Consider the following 20,199-nt stretch of genomic DNA (forward strand, 5'->3'; position numbering starts at 1 on the left):
ACCTCCCCAAACCCCACCCCCTACCCCCAAATATAATCCACTCTGCAACCCTCATTGCGCACTCCATCACTCTTGATAATATCTTTTTGAACTTCTCAACCTGCCTTCTTCCAGTCTCCCATCTTTTGACTACTAGCAATTTGCTTGTTTGGTTGTTGTTGCATTTGCTATTTTCCTGTTTACAGCCTTACTCTGGGCCTTGGGTTATTTATTCTCTATGATTCCTTTGGATATAAAGAAAGATTGCCACCACCACCCCTTTGACCTTCTGCACCGAATAAGTCTATGTGGGAAAATGTCTCTGCATTATAGAAAGTTAAGCAGCATCCTTCACCAACAATGTCTCCAGACATTAACAAATTCTCTTGGAGAGAAAAATAATCCTTGATGGAGGACACATAGAGGGAAGGGAGGATCAAAATTTGAGGCATCTTAACTACCAAGACAAATCTTATTTAGTAGATGATACGAAATCATCCCATATTGTTTAGAACATGAGATGTTTCAAAAAATAACTTACTCATGCAACGATATAAAATAAAGAAAGATTGAAGGAAGACATAAAGAACAGTACTAGCCAGGAATAGAGATAATGGGCGCAGAATCAGTGTAGAAGCTGTTGATATAGACAAAGAAAGATTAAGTCTGATCTTGAGAAATATTGTAGCAATGTATTTGTTGTTATGTGCTGCCAACTTGCCTACGACTCATAATCACCCTCTATACAACAGCCCTAAATCCTGCTCTGTCCTGGGCCAATCTCACTGTCTCCAACATCCCCACCCCCATTACCACAGTCATTGAACCAATCCACCTCATAGAGGGTCCTCCTCTCCTGCGCTGTCCCTCTACCTTCCCAAGAATGATGTCCCTCTCCAAGGACCAGTCCCTCCTTACAACAGGTCCTGAGTATGTCAGGCGAAGCCCCAGAATCCTTGCCTCCAAAGGAGCAGCCTGGTTTAACCCTCTCTGGGATGGACCTGTTCATGCAGTCCATGAATCTATTGTAGCACTAGAAGTATTGAAATGATTAGAAGGGGAAAGGGAAATGCAAAACACTCAAATGACCCTAAAACTTTGTATTGGATGGAAGGAGTGATTGTAATGCTCTAACTGAACTTAAACTTGTAATAATTCTGCTTTATTCCAAAAATGAGTACCTGTGTCTCATCTATTACATGATGCATTCCTAGAGGGATAGATGTGTGGCCTATTTGCTTTTGTATTTTTCTATCTGTCTGCTGCTTGGAATTAATAATAATACCACTTGCTTTTGAGTTAATTCCAACTCATGAAAACCCATGTGTGCCTTGTAGAACATAGAGTTTTCAGTAGCTGAGGTTTTGGAGGCAGATTGCAAGGCCCTTTTTCCAATGTATTTCTGGGTTGACACAAAATTCTACCCTTTCATTTTGCACCACCCAGGACTCTAAAAGAATAAAAATAATTATTTGTCTTTTATTGCAAAATTAAGCAATAAACTAGCATTAGTGAATTTTCTCTAAACCACAAAAGAACCTCTAAAAAGCACACATTTTATACCCTTTTTAGAGCTGCTGAAATGAAGAAATCATAACACTGGGAAATATATCTCAAGTGACAGAGCTGATAAGGGACAGTTTTCAAATCTCAATCTGTCTGACTCTATGGTCCATATTTCTTCCTTTGTTCCACACTATTAGTAATTAAAACTGTGCTTACTCTGTTTAATCTTTCATTCTTGCCATATTCCCTTCTTCAAACCACAAAAGGTGAACAGGAGCAGAGTAGGGCTTCTGAGGCTCCTTTTTCACCCCAGCCCTCTCTGACTCTCTCTTCTTCCTTGATTCTCCTGATTTAAGAATTTCTGTCTTTTACACAAAGGGATACTTTCCTCCCTCTAAAGCAGAAGGCAACAGCTTAGTAAGTGCCTGAAGGCATCTGGGAAATTGGACTGTTCTTACAAGGCCAGACTGTTTGGGCTGAATGTCAATGAATCTAAAACATGATCGATTAATGTACCTTTCGCCACCACATGTGAGTTAAATGATTAGGAGCAAAATTGCTTCAAGCAAAACTGTAATATTTGATCAAAGCCAGAGTGTTAGAAAAATGGCTGCAGTTGGTTTTTCCAACTCCAAGACTGGTTTGTTTTTAGTTTCCCCAGCCGAATACTTAACTGGCCTATCTGCTTAGGAACCTCTGGAGGAAGAAGGCATCGCATAGGCACTCAGAGAGCTGTTTTGTCTTTGTGTTCCATCCAGAACTGTAGTATGCATCATCAGGTCTGCATTGTGAACAATTCCCCAGGAGGAGGTGGGAGTGGGGACTGGAGCATGTCTAATCTCTCTGAATGACAGAGAGGACTATGACCCTGTGCAGATCACTTAAAATGCCAAATACGGTGTTGTTCCCACCAGCAGTGGAATATCAGTCAATAGTGGTCAGCGTCCAATCAGCAGCAAAGTTTTCTAGGGTTAATAATAGCCATAATTATGGAAACAATGATTAAATGAGGTTATTAAAATGATGGTTGTGTTGTTGTGTACCATAGGATCAGAACCAACACATAAGTGGCCCTTGAGCAGGGTTCAGAGGCAGTTAATGCCATAGGAAGAGATTTCTTATCCTTCTCCCACAAAGCACCTGGTGGATTTGAACTGCGTGCCTTCAGAATTGCAGCGTGGTTTATGGTGGAGAGTTGTCTAACAAGGGAATGACATTCACCACTCAGCAAATGAGAACCCAAACACAACTTTCTCTCTATAAAAACTGGATTGGAAATTTCAACTTCATCAGAATCCTTAAGTGGGGCTTTCTACTTCGTCTTTATTGAAGCTTCATCCAGGCTCAGTATCATGCTATTGAAATATCAGTAAGAATTAACTCAAAATCACATCTACCAATCTCAGTGGGAAAAAGAAAGGAGACAGACAACAAAGGATCTGTTTCCATTTCCCCTTGGTCCCTAGAGCTAAGGTGATCTAAATTGTTCATTTTGTGCCCAAAGACCGAAAAAGCTAAGGAGAATAGAATAAAGATTTTGTAGCCTTCCACTAAAGAAGAAGAATGTTCTGGCTCTTTGAAAGATATGAACATGGATGACACATAAGGATAAAAGGTGGAAAACAAACAAGATCAATGCTTTGATTATTTCTTCTAATGTATGAAGATCCTCCTTCCTAATAAGACTGGACTTAGTTTTTAACTATGGCAATGACAATAAAAATGATTGGCAATTTGACTGAACATTGTTTTATTATATAAGTTAAATGTTTATCCTTTCACAACCACCCTGAGATACGTTTATTCCTCCTTGAAAATAAGAGTGAAACAATGCTTGTAACAATAAGCAGAATCTAGTTTCCATCTCAACTTTCAGAAGCATAGCTAATCTAAATAGAAGACAGGCAAAAAAAGCAAGTTGTGTTTCAAACAAGGACTCTTCTTCCAAAAAAAACAAGACATTTTCACAAGGTTGCAGTGGCTGCTTTTAGCAGAGATTTTTTTTTTTTCCAATCAACGGCAGTGGTCTAGATGCTGTTTGTGCAGGTAAATAAAGCAACAACTCTTTTAGGTAGCATGAAGAAAAAAATCTTGTGTTGCAATGACATCAATCCCAACTGATGGCTATCTGACACGGAACTCTTCTTTGTAGGGTTATTTAGTGACTCTGATGTTTTTCAGAAGTAAGTCACCAGTGCCTCTGGATGAAATCAAACCACCAATGCCTTGGTTGTGCCACGTGGGGATTATCTATCCTTTCATTTAGAGAATGGCTTGCACAAACCAGATTATTCTATAAGCACCCATCAGAACTCTTTCTTTCCTCATGTTTTATTTGGAGATGAAGATGGACTGATAAAGGATGCAGCCAGCCTTAAATTTTTAAAAGATGCTTTGTAGAAAAGAAAATGAATGATAGCATTAAAGGGCAAAGTCCTGATAGAAAAGCAAGCCTATTTTAGGTGCTTCTGGATTTGTTCTTCCATGCTCCACTCCTATTTCATGGTGGAACTCTGGATGACTCAGTCAGAACCTCATGAGTTAAATTGATCTGGGTCCCATTTTTCTTGGCTAAGTGTATTTGGGCAAGTTACCCAAATTCCCTGAGCCAAAATTTGTCCAGAGCCGAGATGAACATAATGGAATCTATTCCTCAGAACAGTAGTTACCAATAATAGGAATCACTCAGATAAAGCCTTTGTTTTCAGGTCTGCGATGTTAGATAATCCATTTTCCTTCCGTGTACCTGAGTCCTTCATCCATAAAATGTGTTCATTGTGCTTTGAAATAAAGAATTGCCATTTATTAAGTCCCTATTATTTGTTAAACATCGATTAAATCTTACTCTTCAAAAGTCATATCTGCCAGTATATGCCAACTTCACTGATTATAAAAATCACCCATTCTTCTAAAGGTTAATGTTCCAGACATTCCCCCAGAACATTTTGACTCATTAGACGTCTTACATGAGACTTGATGATCTTCTAATTTTAAGAGGTATTATGATGATTTTTGCCTTCAGTTTAAATGATTTTTTTGCTTTATGTGCTAAACACAGGATTGTTTCAAGAATTAAATGAGATGTTGCATAAAATATATCATGCTAAGAGGTTTACCTCTATCCCAAGAATAACAAAGATCATCCTTCCATTTCTTAAAAATGTTGTTGAAATATGAAGCACAAATAGGAAAGTGCATAACTCATAAAATTTCAATTCAATGAATACTGAATAACCCTGAGATGAAGGGATTAAAATATCACCAGCACCCATGTACATTCTTGTCACTATTCTTCTAAGAGTAACCACTACACTGGTCTTAATACCATCAAGTAGTGCTGCCTGACTTTGACTTTTATATAAAAGGATTCCTACAGCCTATGCACTTTTCATGCTTGGCTTCTTTTGCGCAAAAGTTTGAAGGTAATAATAAGAATGATTATAAGTGCATAAAATAATATATGTAAACTGCTTACAATGGCACAGAGTAGGTGTTGGAAGTGTTAGGTGTTACTTTGATTTAACCCTGCAATAACCTGAAAGCTAGAAATTAGCTTTACTTCTGTTTTTCAAGACCTTATATTAAACACAGAGAGGTTGAAAAAAATTGCCCTAGGTTACTTTACTGTCAGCAACAAAACACACCTGCATTCATGAAGGTCTCTAACCAATATCAGTGCTTCATTAGATCAGAGTGGAGTTAAGGAAAGACTGTGTAAATCAATCCAGAAGGTAGGAAAGGGCAAGTCATTGCGAGGTGTGTGAACCAAGAGCTCCAGTGGAGGGATCAAATGAAAGATTTCAAGCACAGGCAGAAAGGGAGGCTTTTAACATTTTCATTGGAGGCATAATTCTGATCCAGTGGAGACTGGGGAAGAGAATGAATGGAGGAAAGCATTTGAGCCAAAGGTATAATTTTGTCAACTCTCATTATAAACACTTAGCCATTTACAAAATGACTCTAAAAACACACCTAGAGGTTTAATGAGTCATCTCTTCCATTTTTAAGTGTCAGATTCCATGCTGTCAAGAAGGGTAGCTGCTATTACCACACTTTATTTATTTTAAGATACTGAGCAAGTAGCAGATGAAAGAAAAATACTGATTTTATTACAGGAGGCCATAAGCAGAAGAAAAGAAGTTCACTTTTGTTTATGTAACAGTGGAGAGTCCTTTCAGTGTTCAGGAGCCTGGGACTGTAGTCACAAGTTGACTGGGACACAGATTTGTGAGTTGGGGCAAGTCATTCTGGTCCTCTGTGTCCCCAACCACAAAATCAAAGAGGGGAAGTTGTTGCATTTTGAGTAAGATCCTTTCTCCTCTAACGTGCCAGGAATCTGGGCTTGCTCCACACTTAGGAGCTCAATGGCAGTCTCTCTGATCACCTGCTTTTTTTTTTTAAAGGCCGCTACCACAATCTTGGCCTGGCAGGGCATTGACCTTTTCAGAACACAACACGTCTGACATTCTGCATGGACTTTTCCAACCCACTACTCCATCCTGTGCCTTGTCTGATAAGAAACCAAGCTCCCTTCCTGCATCTTATACATCTGCTTAACTAAGAATCCCTCAGCTTCTGGTGGGGAAGGGCAGCAACTAATTGTGAGGGCAAGTTTTCTCTTACCATCTTGCAATTAGAGAGTGTATTTCTACCACCTATGGGCAGATTCAAAGTTCTTAGGGATTCACAGCTTTTATTATGGTAGAGGCCTGGTCCATAGTTCTTAATGAGTTGTATTCCTAACCCAAAGGCTAAGCATCTCCAGATTGAGGGTGCCTATGAGTTGAAAAAGATTTGTCGGGGGGAAAAATTGTCAGCATTAAGCTTTTTCTCCCATTAGAGCAGAAAAAGAACATAGAAATTTCCAAATGCACTTTTGTATTGTTCATTATCTGAGAGTTGGAGCAGCTCATAGCTGACCGTCTAGCAAATTTTTAGAGGCTGTAAATAACACAGAGATTGTCTCTCTTTGTTGGAGGCAGAGCAGCTGGTAGATCTGAATCACTTGCCTTTGGGCTAACAGTGCCACCCCTTACCCACTAAGCCACCAGAGCTCCTTTCCAGATTGAGACTTAAGGAAAAACTCGGATTTGTACACAGTAACACCATCAATGACAGAACTGAAAATGGAACCCACGTCCCTGAATTCTCAGCCTGGCTTTTATTTGTCATTCTGAACAAGAGTGAGTTAAGCGTTTTGCGGGGTTTGTGTTTTGTTTTGTTTGTTTGTTGGGGTGCTTATTTCTGTTGGCAAAGTGAGAAGATGGAGAGACTTAGAAATGTATATTTGGAAGTGTAAGGAAAAGGAAATATAAGTGACTTGAAGTTTATGATTAGCAAATAAAACTGCCTTGGAAGAAGAGTAGTCCGAGTGCTGCTTCATCTCACTTTCTTTGGACAAATTCTTAGGAAGGGCTAATCTCTGTCTAGAGAAAGATACCATATTTATAAAAGTAGAGAGTGAGCAAAAAGGAGAAAGATCCTCAGTCATTGTGACAAAATTACAGTAACAGTGGGCTTAGGCACCGCAGAGATTGTGGGGATGGCACGGCATAGGCCAGGGTTTTGTTCTGTTGTGGATAAGGTTGAATCGATTCAACAGCACCTAACAACAACAATGATGATTAGCTAGTGTCAAGATGTGAGAAATGTCCAAAGTTAGTTGGCATAAACTCGACCCTTGACAACTAGTATCTGTCTGTGATGATGTCTGCAGACTCAATAACTGTTCAGAAAACACTGAAAAACTGAATCAACGCCATAGGATCTGAGCGTTCTAAATCCAGTGTTCAGATCAGAGAGGCACTTGACTCGAGTTGAGCCCAGAGCTCCACCAGTGCCAGAGTTGTGGATTGTTCTCGAGTACTGATGTATCCCCAGTGCATAACAGCATGCTTGTTCAAGGTACACCACTGATCCTTGCAGAAATGGATTCTGAGTCATGAATAAATGTGAACACAGCTTGATTTGATAGATGTACAATAGCAAAAGAACCACTCCGCTGAAATCAAACTCCCCGATGGCACAATAATTAAGCACTTTGCTGCTATCCTGAGCTTTTGTGGTTCAAACCTATCCACCAGTCCATGAGAAAAAGATGTGGCCATCTTCTTTTGTGAGGATTTACAGCCTTGGAAACCCTAGAGAGCCATTCTATTCTGTCTTGTAGAGTTACTATAGGATTAAATCACTTAATGACCACAGGCTCGGTTTTGGGTGTTCCTAAATGTATGTCCAAGAAACTCTGGTGGCGTAATCTGCAGTAAACCGTGGTGCTAACCCATAGCATCTCCCACAGGTGGAATACCAGTGTTTTGTGAAGGGAAGATGAGAATTACTCCTCTCATTCCTATTTACAGCTCTGGAACCCTGATGGAGAGTCAGTATGAGCCAAAACCAACTTAATGGGCATAAGTAAGGGCAGTATCAGTCCACATACTGTTTGGGTAAGGTCTATCTTCCTCGTGAAGTCGTGAAGCTTAACTTCCCCAACTGAGAATAATCATTATCTATTTATACAGAGTTGTATCCCTTCATGGTTGAGAAATATTACTGAATTAATAGATTATAAGATATAAATATGAGGTATTCTTACTTTATTAAATAGAGTTTATTTACCTGGGGATATTCTTCATATCAAATTCTAATCTCTCCCAGCTTTGCGCTACAATTATGTATAAAATCAAATGGGTTTACTTGTTTTTTTCTGGCAAATGAGTATTTTACTTTCTTTAAAGTCTCGGAAACTTTAAAGATCTCCCGTATTTAAGTGCCCTTGATAGAGAAGCTTGAGCTCTGAGAGCACAGGATGAAGGGGGTTGCACTGCTGATCCTGAGGGGGTGTCTCTCCAGTGGTTCAAATCCAGGGGCGCACTGAGGAAAAAGATGGACAATCGGCTTGTCACTCAAAGGATGCATGACTACTGGTCCTCTCACCTGGATTCTGAGTCCTTCTTCTTTTCTTTCCAAACCATGTCTGGCAGTGGTATCTCAACCTTCTTGGTTTCCCTCTGACTTCTTCCAATACCAATACCTGCCTTGAACCCCAGGTTACCTTAAGCCTGTGCTCCATCCATATTTTGACTCTTCTCTCAACTTGCTACTGCTCAGTTCTGATTCTGAATGTGCTCAGTTTTACATCTGGCGCCCATCTATGATCTGTGCTTGTGTTCATAGCACACCTTTTATCCTTTCTTCACTTATAGTCTCCCTTCATCTCTAAATTCAACATTTCATGTGCAATTATCATATACTATACCATGCACCATTAATGACTTAATTAGTGCATCTATTCAATAAATAGTGTTTGCATTCTCCTTAGGGACATGCTATGAAAAATAAATCTACCCTGCCCTCATGCACCTTATTTATTAATGTTGAAGACAGAAAGAGAAATAGGATCTAATTCCTGCTTTGACAGGTGACACAGAATGTCTAAGATTTAGTAGCATTCATTTCAAGACTAAGATTTATTCCCCCCTTTACCTTACAGACAATGGAGAGTCATTGAAGTTTTTGAGCAGAAAAATGACATGTGCAAAGTGATATTTTAGGAAGTTCAATCTGGTGGCATCTGCAGGATAGACTGGAGGTGGCAGGGCCTGGGGCTAGGGAGTCTATTACTGTAATTGTCAAGGAGAAAGGTAATTAAGGTCTAGGCTAGAACGAAGACTTTGAGAATAGAGAGGAAGCAGAGAAATGTTGAAGGCATTTGACAAATCAGGAGGATAGTGTGTGGAACAATAGAAGAAGGAACAAAAGATGGTTCCAATATCTTAACAGACAATCAGTAAAACTTTTTTATCCCTTTTCCTCTGGCTCTCCTGCCTGGCTTCCCCCCCACACACACACTTCTAGGTAGTTATATGGCTTTTAATATATCCTGGCATATACTTTAAGCTTCAACTGCCCTGTCTCCATCCATCGCCTACACTGTCATTACAGGATACATGCAAAGAGGCTGAACAGTCATGGAGGAAATTACAGGCTTGGATTGCTCAGGTGTCACCCAAAAAACATTCTATCAAAGGTCTCCCTCTCCCCTGGTATTTAATGACCCCCTGGTTTCCTGTCAGTGCCCTTCTCTGATTGCATTTCAATGATTACATGCAAAAAAAAGAAGAGAATCAATGGGGCACTCCTGTTGTGTCTGCCACTGCACTAGAGCTGGAAAGAAGCATGACAAGGGCACCCAAGGAGAGCCCACCAGTGGGAGGAGAGAGGAGGGCTGTGGGAGGTACCATTATCTGCCACCTCAGCCTCCTGGAGCAGCTGAATGTGACTGGGAATTACCACTAAGCCATGGGACACCCAGTCCTCACGGAAAGTCATGCTGAAAGCTTTACAGCCATGCTTGAGCCTTCCTTTTATGTGCCTCTTCCAAAAGACTCTTTGAAGTCCCTAAGTCATCCTTACCCAGACCAAGAATCATGCTGTTGGCCTCAGAGTCTGCAGTCAGAGTCCTTGCAGGGTGCAAGCATTGTTGATAAATAGAAGGTTAGAAGTTCAAATTCACCCACAGGTACTTGGAAAGAAATAACCAGTAACATAGTTGTGTTGTTTTAGGGGCTTTTTAAAAACTAGGATATGGAAATTCCTATGGAGAACATTTCTACTCTCACACAGAGAATTGGTTCAATGCAAACTACGTTTGTTTGCTTGGGTCATGGATATGTAAGCATCTCAGAGATGCTTAGTTCCCTTCCATCTCAACACCATAATCTTCACTTTAAAAAAAATCTAGCTAGCACTTGCAAAATCATTTCTCTTTACTCACCAGTAATAGGGACGATACCTGAAATTAAACGTTGATAAGTAGGAAGAGTTTTGATCCAGCCTGATCCAGTCTTGTCTTTTTCCTTCTCCTTCATTACCTCACATTCTAAGGACCGAGTATTCACCAATGTCTTCAGTTACATTTTTTGTGGTGTCCTGGCATTGTCTGGTACGCACCTTCTCCCATTCCCATGGATCTCCTGAAATCATAAAACAAATTTCTAAAAGGTGTTCTTATGAATAAACAGGTTAAAAAAAGTCACATTATGAATCTTAATTTTAATTTTCTTCCTGGAATCTTCTGCAACCTGCTACCATTTTTGGTTCTGTTAGAATTATGAAAACAAGCCCAGTAAAATCATCAAAGTAGGAGTTTGATTATATCGGGATCAAATTTAGAGATTCAAGTGTTGACAAGGTCAGGGCCTGCAACTCCCTGGAGAAAAACTCCTCCAGTTGGGGAACTTGGCCACCATGTCAAGATCATATCACATACCAACAGGAGAAGAGAAATTAAGGAAGGAGGCTACAAACGGGTGAGAGATTCAGTCAAGCACTTTGAAGAGCTAGAGACGGAGCTGATTAAAACCCAGCTGGACAGAAACTACTTAATTTAAGGAAACTAGTCTGCAGGGAAAAGAGGAAAACAGACTACAGGAGAGGCGGCTGCAATCATGTGAGGGACTCAATCCCAGAGGCACCACATTCTGGGGAGGGAAAGACTCTATGACTTCCTGAAGAGAAACTCTTACAGTTGGGGGACCTGGCCACTGTGGGGCCACTCAACATATCAAAGATTAAAATGGACTTTATGAGAGGGGGCTGCAATGAGGAAAGATTCCCACAAAACTTCCCTGCAGACCAGAGAGAACTTGAAGGACTTTAGGAAAGGCAGGCTTTCCCACTCCACAAGCCCAGAAAAGACTTCCATTAGTGCAGGTTTCCCACCTCCATATATAGTATATTTTTAGCTTCCAACTAATAAATACTATAATAAAGATAAAGAACTATCAACAACCTACATATACAAAACAGAAAGAGCCTAACACGTATCAAGAAAAATCTCAAATAATGTTGAGAAAGTAGCAGGCAGCTTCAAATATTGTGGCAGCTTCAAATATTGTGAAAAAACAAATTAAGCCTTCTCCTAAAAAAAGTAGAGTGACATTTTAACTATCTCTTTGCTTGGCTGGACACCCTTTATTTGCTTCTCTGGTCATACTGCCCTCCCACGTACTTCCAATACAATATTGAATAAAAGCGGTGACAGTGGACATCCTTGTCTGCTCTCAAGGAAAATGTTTTTAGTCTTTCTCCACTGAGAATGATTTTGGCTCTTGGTTTTGCATATATACATTTTACTATGTTAAGTAAATTCTCTTCTATTTCAATTTTAATTTTGCTGAGTGTCTTAATCATGAAGGAGTGCTGAATTTTGTCATATGCATTTTCTGCATCATTTGCTAGGATCATTTGCAATATGTCATTTGATTTGTTGATGTGGTGAATTACATTGATTGTTTTACTTGGGAGAGCATTATGCTGAGTGAACTAACTCAGTCTCATAAGGATAAGTACTGTATAAGATCATTATTGTTAAAATAGAATAACTAGTAAAACATGTATGGAAACTCAAGGAGGAAGGGGTGGGAGAGGAGTGGCAAGGATGGGTATGGGTGAAATCACAGGGTTCCACAGTTTGGTGGATGGAAGTGGGGGGAAGAAAATTGGAATGCTCTGAGTAAAAAAGATATTAAACACAATATGAATGAGGAATAGTGTGACATGGAAACTTAAGTAATGCAAAAGTAAGCAAATCAATTAAAAAAAAAGCAAAGCGTGTTCCAGACTCATTAAATACCCCAGAGGTGAGGAATCAGAAGAAATGTATTTACATGGAATCATAAGAGCAATGACTGAGGAATACACAAATGATGGAATAAAGAATGAAAGCCAGAAATAAAGTGAATACCCCAAGGACATGGAACAAGAAGAAAAATATTGATGATGAAAAAAACCAACGGAAACCATAAATAAGGTAAATACTTTAGAGACAGGGAGCCAGAAGAAATATATGAACATGGAAAAATAGGAACAATTACAGGAGAAAATTAAAAATATAGAAGAATTAAAACTGTAGGGAAAGAGGTACAAGAATATCTCAAAAGTGACAAGACAGAGCAAATATAGCCCACACAATATAAATATATCTTAAATATAATAATATATTTATTGTTGTTGTTGTGTGCCATCGAGTTGCCTGCAACTCATAGTGACAACCACTCTAAACCCTGCTCTATCCTGTGTCAGTCGTATTGTCTCTGACATACCCCCATCCCCATTTCCCCACTAACTGAATTAATCCATCTCATTGAGGGTCTTCCTCTCCTGTACTGTCCTTTCACCCTCCCAAGCATGACGTCCCTCTCCACGGACTGGTCAATCCTTGGAACATGTCCAAAGTATGTCAGACAAAGCTTCAGAATCCTTGTCTCCAAGGAGCAGCCTGGCTTCACCCTCTCCAGGTCAAACCTGTTTGTTCTCTTAACATTCCATAATATATTTAATACTCTTCTCCAACACCACAGCTCAAAGGCATCAATTCTCCTATCAACCCCAGTCATTGTCCAGCTCTCTGATGCTTTACAAGTGATTGAAAGGACCATGGCCTGTATCAGCCACACCTTAGTCTCCAGACTGACATCATTGGTCTTCTTAAATAAAATAAATATATGAAAATTCAATCTAGAACATCGAGACCAAAATTGCAGAAAAATTTGTGCCTTTGAACTGCAGTGCTGGTAAAGAATGGTAGATAGACTATGAACTACCAGAAGGAAACTTTATCACTTGCCTCCACGGAGCTCTCTGGCTGCACCTTCTCCAAAACATATCTATTTGGCAGACCATGAGATATTCGGTACTCTCTTCCAATACAATAGTTTAAAGCTATCAATTCTTCCTCTGTGATCGTTATTCACTGCCCAGCTCAGATGTATAACGTGAGTGACTGAAAAGCCCATGGCGTCTAGTGGCTTAGTGTTAAGAATCGTGCTGCCAGCACAAAGGTATATGGTTTAAATCCACTAGCTGCTCGGTCGGTGAAAGAAGACAAATTTTCTCCCAGGTGATTTACTGCCTCTGAGAACTTGGTGGAGGGTCAGCTATGGGTTGACTCCAAAGTGAAGGGAGAGCAGAGAAAAATCTCTAATTAGTTAAGAGACACATATTAAAGTTTGTGAAGGGAAAGTCAATACAAAAGAAAATGATGAGCAACACAACATCTTTGAGGAAAAAAAGACACAAGAGGTACACAAGTCACTGTCCAAGCCTGGAATTGCAATCACTCCTGTCAATAATAAACAGTGATCAGTAATGACAGAGAGGAACACAGTCCTTAGAACAATCCATCATACAAGTACAGCACATACGCGGGGTTTAATTCCAGGAGGAAGGCAAGAAGATATTAAAAAGGTAGAGAAGTGGAAACAGAAATCCCAGGAAAGAAGTAGGAAGAATGTTGTTACTATGTAGGGAAGGTAGCCACTATCATGAAACCATAACATATATGAACTTCTGGATTAAAAACCATTTTTTTCTGTAAGCTTTGACTCAAATTAAGGCAGATTGTTCTGGCTTGCCGTTGAAGCTGCCACCCTTAGGTCTCACAAGGCTGAGTGACGCCACATACATGGGAGACAAAGTGATGTGGGCACACATTGGATCCTGCTTCATTCAACATTACTACCAGTTATTTGATAACAACAGAGTCCAACTAGGTGCAATTTACACTGACATGTCATGCCTTTCGTGAGAAGGACAACAGTTCCAGGGGAAAGCTGCTGTTGAGAAGAAATTGTCTAGCCTTCTGTTTCAGAATATCCAGCACAGCCTCATGTCACAGGATCATCAGCCCACGCCAGAGAGCTGTATCCTCCACATGGCTGTGGGCCAGCTCAAGGCCGATGAAGACCCCATCATGGGCTTTCACCAGATGTTTCTATTAAAGAACATCAGTGATGCTTGGCTTTGCATCAGTGACACGTTCAGGCTTTCTCTGCAGAACTTGGGATGACCTCATCGCAGCCAGGCAATAATGCTGTTTCCTCCTCCTTCCTTTTCCCGATACTATTCACCCTTCTCCAGATGCTCCAAATATCATACACTAACAAGCAGGGCCGAGGTGGGAGTGGTGTGGTGTACCGCTGCCATCGAGGTCCTTACAGTGCGTGATGTTTGGACAGGAGACTAGCTGCATCTAACAGGAGAAGTTTGTGTTATACCAGCGCATACCTTGAAAATATTTAAGTAATGCAAAAGGTTGTCTTCCCCCCCTCCACCCACCTTCTTCTAATCTACTGACAAGTTGCACTAGTAACGCAAAGAAATAAAGGAGAAAGTAGCTGCCTCATGGTTCAGACACTGATTTGTTCAGATGTTTTAATGCCTCATTATACAATAAAACCACAAACATTTTCTTAACCATTCAAAAAAAAACAAAAACAAAATAAAACACCGCATTTCTTTAAAATACTCAACAATGTACACTTATCTCCATAGCATTGTTACTCACAATAGTTAGAAAACGGATGCAGCTCAATTGCTCATCAACAATCTAATGAGAAATTACAGTATGTTCAGACCATGGAATATTATGCAGCACTAAGGTACAATGACTTCATCAAATACTACATAATTTGAGAGAGACTAGAAAGTATTATGCTAAGTGAACTATCTCAGCCATAAGAGGACAAATTTTATGTAAGGCCACTATTGTGATAATAATAGAACAACTGAGCAAAATACATAAAAATGTTCAAATAGGGAAGGGATCTATGCCCACCATTACCCCACCCTTTCAGGTCCCCCGTGGATCTTTCCCTTCATCCCCTCACTTTTCCCACAAAGCTCAGGGACCTCAAAATTTGGGCATGGGTCAATGGAGATGAATTCTCTAAAACACAATGTATGGGAATGATAATATGAGAAATTTGTATGAATAGAAGAATGCTTGAAACACAATGTATGTAAATGAAACACAGTGCATATGACCTTTGTATACAAATCACTATAATTTTTTTAATTTTAATCAGAAACCAAAATAGAAACCTGCACCAGTGCTTCCAAGCTTGTTTTAATCGGGAAGCTCCACCAAACACTGTCCACCATGGGTAACCATTATTGCATTTGACACATCAGTGTTACAGTGTTCAGCATCACAGCCATCTCTGTACAGCAAATGGACAGACCAGTGCTATACCATTTAGAAGAATGTTTGGCCAAAAACAATTAAAATCAAGCCTGAGGGCTGGAAATTAAAATCACCCACCTTCAGCTTGGTAGCATAATTTTCTATCCACTAGGCCAACAGAGTTCTCTATATGTTGTTGTTGTTGTTGTTGTTGTTGTTAACTCATAGACGACTCATAGCGACCCTATGAACAAAAGACCTGAACACTTGGATAACTTTCAATGTTTCGCCAAGTTCATAGAGTTTCCGGAAGCAAGCTATTACCAAAGTGGATGCCAGAAATGGTAATTACATTAAATATAATGTATATGAATGATTGAATAACACAAAGTATATGTATAAAACATGATATAAGATTATGCAAACCAATAATTTTTTTAAATCTTTGCAATTCTAAGAAAAAAAAGAAACCAATAAAACAATGATCTCATAGTTAAAGCCACCTTTCCTGTAAAGTGTTTTCACATACACACATCACATGATTCACGTTTCACATAATCTATCTGGGAATTATACTGACAGGAACAATTGTTCAGCAAATGTATAAAAGCAGTGTGTTTTATATAGTAGCATCGGCCTGTGGTTAAAAGGAAATATGTATATGTGTCTCTCTCTCTGTGTATATGGGCATATTTTTATTTTTGTGCAGGTAAAAGATATATTTGAAGGGAGTTGGAAGATTTTGGTGAATAACATTGTGTCTTAGCAGAAATTTAAGAGACTAGGAAAACAGGAATATTTAGGTTTGTCTATACAAGTGTTTGCATTATCTTAATGTTTTTCACTGTATAGACTTATTGCTTTAAAATAATAGGCCAAACTTAGTAATATCTTGAAATCAGATTTAAATCCAAGTCTCAACACGTAATCAAGAATTATTTGTTGAAATGAGTGTTACTTGGAAAATAATACAGAGGAGCTTAGACTGGGTCCAATACAAAAGAGAAAGCATGGAGACTGTAGATTCAAATGAACAATGGCACAAATGTGTGATTAACAGTGCTATGTTCTGGGAGAATGATCCTGTTAAAACAGCTGGAACAATAATGCTTGTCTAGGGTGATGAGGCGGGATGGAAGAGAGGGGTCAGATTAGATTGTAGGGGTGCCTGAGGGCTGTCCTTCTGCTTTGGACTAGACTCAAACTGTCAACAGGAGAACATAATATTTGGGAACCACTTTCCTAAATGTTAACATTATTAACAATTGTGTCAAACTGCCTTTTCCTAAAGGTCTCTTCATGGCTGCCAAAGCTTTAATGTTAATTGGACAGATTGTCTTTGGATTTGAAACACAAACTGTGATTAATGAAACAACTGTTAACGAGTTTGGCCTGAGGTGGTTCCTCCACCTTTCTTCTCCTGCTGACACAGAATCGGCAAAGTCCTGCAGTGTGTTTTTGGCCACTGGGCCTCATGTAGGGAGATTAACAACCTGGCTTTGGAAAGATAGTTTTTTGACTAGGAAACTATCATCAAAATGTATTTCTCAGCTTACCTGGTTTTGGATGGGAAAATTGAATATAAAGGATAGAAAAGGAAACTGGAATGAGAACAGAATGGCACCTTAGAACTAGTATTCTTTTGTTTTGTTTTACATTTTGGGTTTTTTTTGATGTTGTAAAAATGATATGGTGAAGACATTGAGATTGTTACAGCTTTAGTTTACTTGGCTCTACAATCAACACTCTTGGTACCAGAAGCCAAGGAAATACAAAGACGAATTGCATTGGGAAAGTTTGCTGTCAGAGACCTCTTCAAGGTACTGAGGAGCAACGATGTCAGACTGGAGACTAAGGTGCACCTGATACAGGCTATGATCTTTGCCATTACTTGCTATGCATTAGAGAACTGGACAATGACTAGGGATGATAGAAGAAGAATTGATGCCTTTGAGCTTTGGTGCTGGAGAAGAGTATTGAATATACCATGAACTGCTAGGAGAACAGAAAAGTTTGTCCTGCAGAGTGTGAAGCCAGGGTTCTCCTTGGAAGCAAGGATTCTGAAGCTTCATCTGACATACTTTGGACATGTTGCAAGGAGGGACCAGCCCTTGGAAAAGACCATCGTGCCTGGGAGGGCTGACGGAAGGCACAGGAGAGGAAGACCCTTGATAAGATGGATTGATTCTGTCACTGGTGTAATGGAGATAGACATGTCAGAGACAGTGAAATTGGCAAGGAAAGAACAGTGTTTAGGGCTGTTGTACATAGAGTCGCTATGAGTCGTAAGCGACTTGACAGCACATAACAATAACAAAAAAAATTATATGCCATTTCATTTACATTTATGCATATAATTTAGTGACATTTTTACATTTCCCATGTTGTCCAGCTATCCTCAGAATCTATTATATTTCTTTTGTCATCCTTTACTCACTATTCCTTAAATAATACATTCCCTGTTGCTCCCTATCACTCATCCCTTGCAATGACTAATACATGTTCTCCTCTACATCTTCTACTGTCTCTCTTACTCTCACTGCAGCTGAGTTGGAGCTAAGTCATAGCTGGCACTCCGTTGTGTTTCTGAGGCTGCAAATCACATGGGAAGAGATTGCTCATCTTTATGCTGTGGAGTATCTGGTGAATTCACACCATCAGAGTTAGCCTTTGAGTTAGCAGTACAACACCCTAGAGATGGACTAAGCCACTCACCTATTGTGGCCCTCTTGCAGCTGGTGTTGTACAATATTTATCCGTCTACAATTGATTTCTCTTGTTCAGCATAATGTTTTCGAAGTTCATCCATACGGTTTTTGTTGATATATGCTGTTGAGTCTACTACAACTTGTAGTGACCCTATGCACAATAGACCTGAACTCTTGCCCTATCCTGAGCCTAACAGTCAAAAGAATAGAAATCCCTGGATGCTTGGTTGACTAGATCATGTGAAGTTATCTCTAGACCAGGAAGCTGTTGTATGAACACAACAAGGGAACACTACATGGTTCAAAATCAAGAAAGGAGTGCAGCAGGGATGAATCATTTCTCCATACATTTTCAATATGTTATCATTTATCAAAACATCCTTTTTATTCGTTGTCAGATTTCATATGGGTAAAATTCAGCATATATGTATATTTAATATGTGTGTGTGTGTGTTTTATTGTTGTCATTAGGTGCATGCTAGTCATGAAAAATGCACAAAAAATGGAAACACTGGAAAGTCTTGTGTTATTGTCATTATCAGAGTCATTGCTCTATTTGTGTCAACAGTTGCAGTTACTGTGTCAATCCATCTCACAGAGGGTCTTCTCATTTTCCACTTAGCCTCCATTATTTCAAATGTGATGTCTTTTTCCAAGACCTCCCCTGTCCTGATGCCCAATGTTCATGAGACAAATTTTACCATCCCTGCTTCAAAGAGCATTCTGTTTGCACCTCTAAAAGAGGTTATTTCTTGACAGAGTATGTTCAATACTCTTTGCCAATACTATAATACAAAGGCTCCGATGTTCCTACAATACTTTATACTCATTGCCAAACTTTTACATGCTTATGAAACATTTGAAAAGATTATAGCTGAGTCTTCAAAACTATTGTTGAAGGTGTCCTCAGGTTGACTACAGCTCATAACATCCCAATGACAACCAATATGAACTTTGCTGTAGCCCATGCTTTCCTCATGATTTCTGAAATGCTCAAGCCCGTTGTTACAGTCACTGTTTCAATCCATCTTGTGGAGGGTCTTCCTCTCTTTTCTCTGACCTTCCATTTTTCACAATATAATGTCTTTTTCCAAGGACTAGGCCCTCCTGACTACATGCCCATAGTATGTGGATAAGTTATACTATCCTTGGCTATAGAGAGCAGGCTGATTGCATTTCCTCCTAGTCAGACCTGTTGGTTCATTAAGCAAGCCATGGGAGAGCCAATACTTTTGCCGACACCACAATTTAAGGGCATAGATTCTTCTTCTTGTCCTTACTCATTGTCAAACTTTCAGATGCATAAGACACAATTGAAAATATAGTCACTTGGCTCTGGTGCTCCTTAGTATTTAAACCAATATTCTTGCTTTTTAAATCTTTGGATAAATTCATGACAGATTTTCCCAATGCAATACATCTTTTGATTTCTTGACTGCTACTACTATGAGTGTTGTTAGTGGACCAAAGTCAATGGAATTTGTTGACAACTTCAATCTTTTCAGCATCTATCATGATGTTTCCTATTGGTACAGCAGTGAAGATTGTTTTACTGGTGTTTAAAATGTAATCAAAATTGAAGTCTTTGCTCTTTAGCAGCAAGTGTTTTAAGTCTTCACTTTCTGCAAGCAAGGTTGTGTCAATTGTATAACATAAGTTGTTGAAGAATCTTCCTCCCAAACTGATGTTAGAATCTTCTTCATATACTACAGGTTTTCTGATGATTTGCTCTGCATACATATACATTTGAATAGGTGTGGAGAAAAGATACAACCCTGATGCATACCTTTCTTGATTTTGAACCAAGAAGTGTTCCCTTGTTCTATTCAAACAATAGTTTCTTGGTCTACATATAAGCTTCACATAAACACAATAAGTGTACAGGAACTGCCATTGTTCTCATTTTGATCATTATTTGTCATAAGCCACACAATCAAATGCTTTTGCATAATCAATAAAATGCAAGTTAGTATCTTTCTGGTATTCTGTGCTTTCAGTCAAGATCTATCTAACAATCAACAATGACCTCTTCTGAATCCA

The 20,199-nt window shown here is 39.3% G+C and overlaps 1 pseudogene; it reads left to right on the forward strand.

The window, feature by feature from the left end:
• Nucleotides 1-13,951: 13,951 nt before the first annotated feature.
• LOC102860395 lies at nt 13,952-14,335 on the forward strand (annotated as a pseudogene).
• Nucleotides 14,336-20,199: the final 5,864 nt, after the last annotated feature.

This window comes from Elephantulus edwardii, unplaced genomic scaffold (genome assembly GCF_000299155.1).
Source record: "Elephantulus edwardii isolate Elephantulus edwardi_28Jun2011 unplaced genomic scaffold, EleEdw1.0 scaffold00092, whole genome shotgun sequence".
Taxonomy (NCBI): Eukaryota; Metazoa; Chordata; class Mammalia; order Macroscelidea; family Macroscelididae; genus Elephantulus; species Elephantulus edwardii.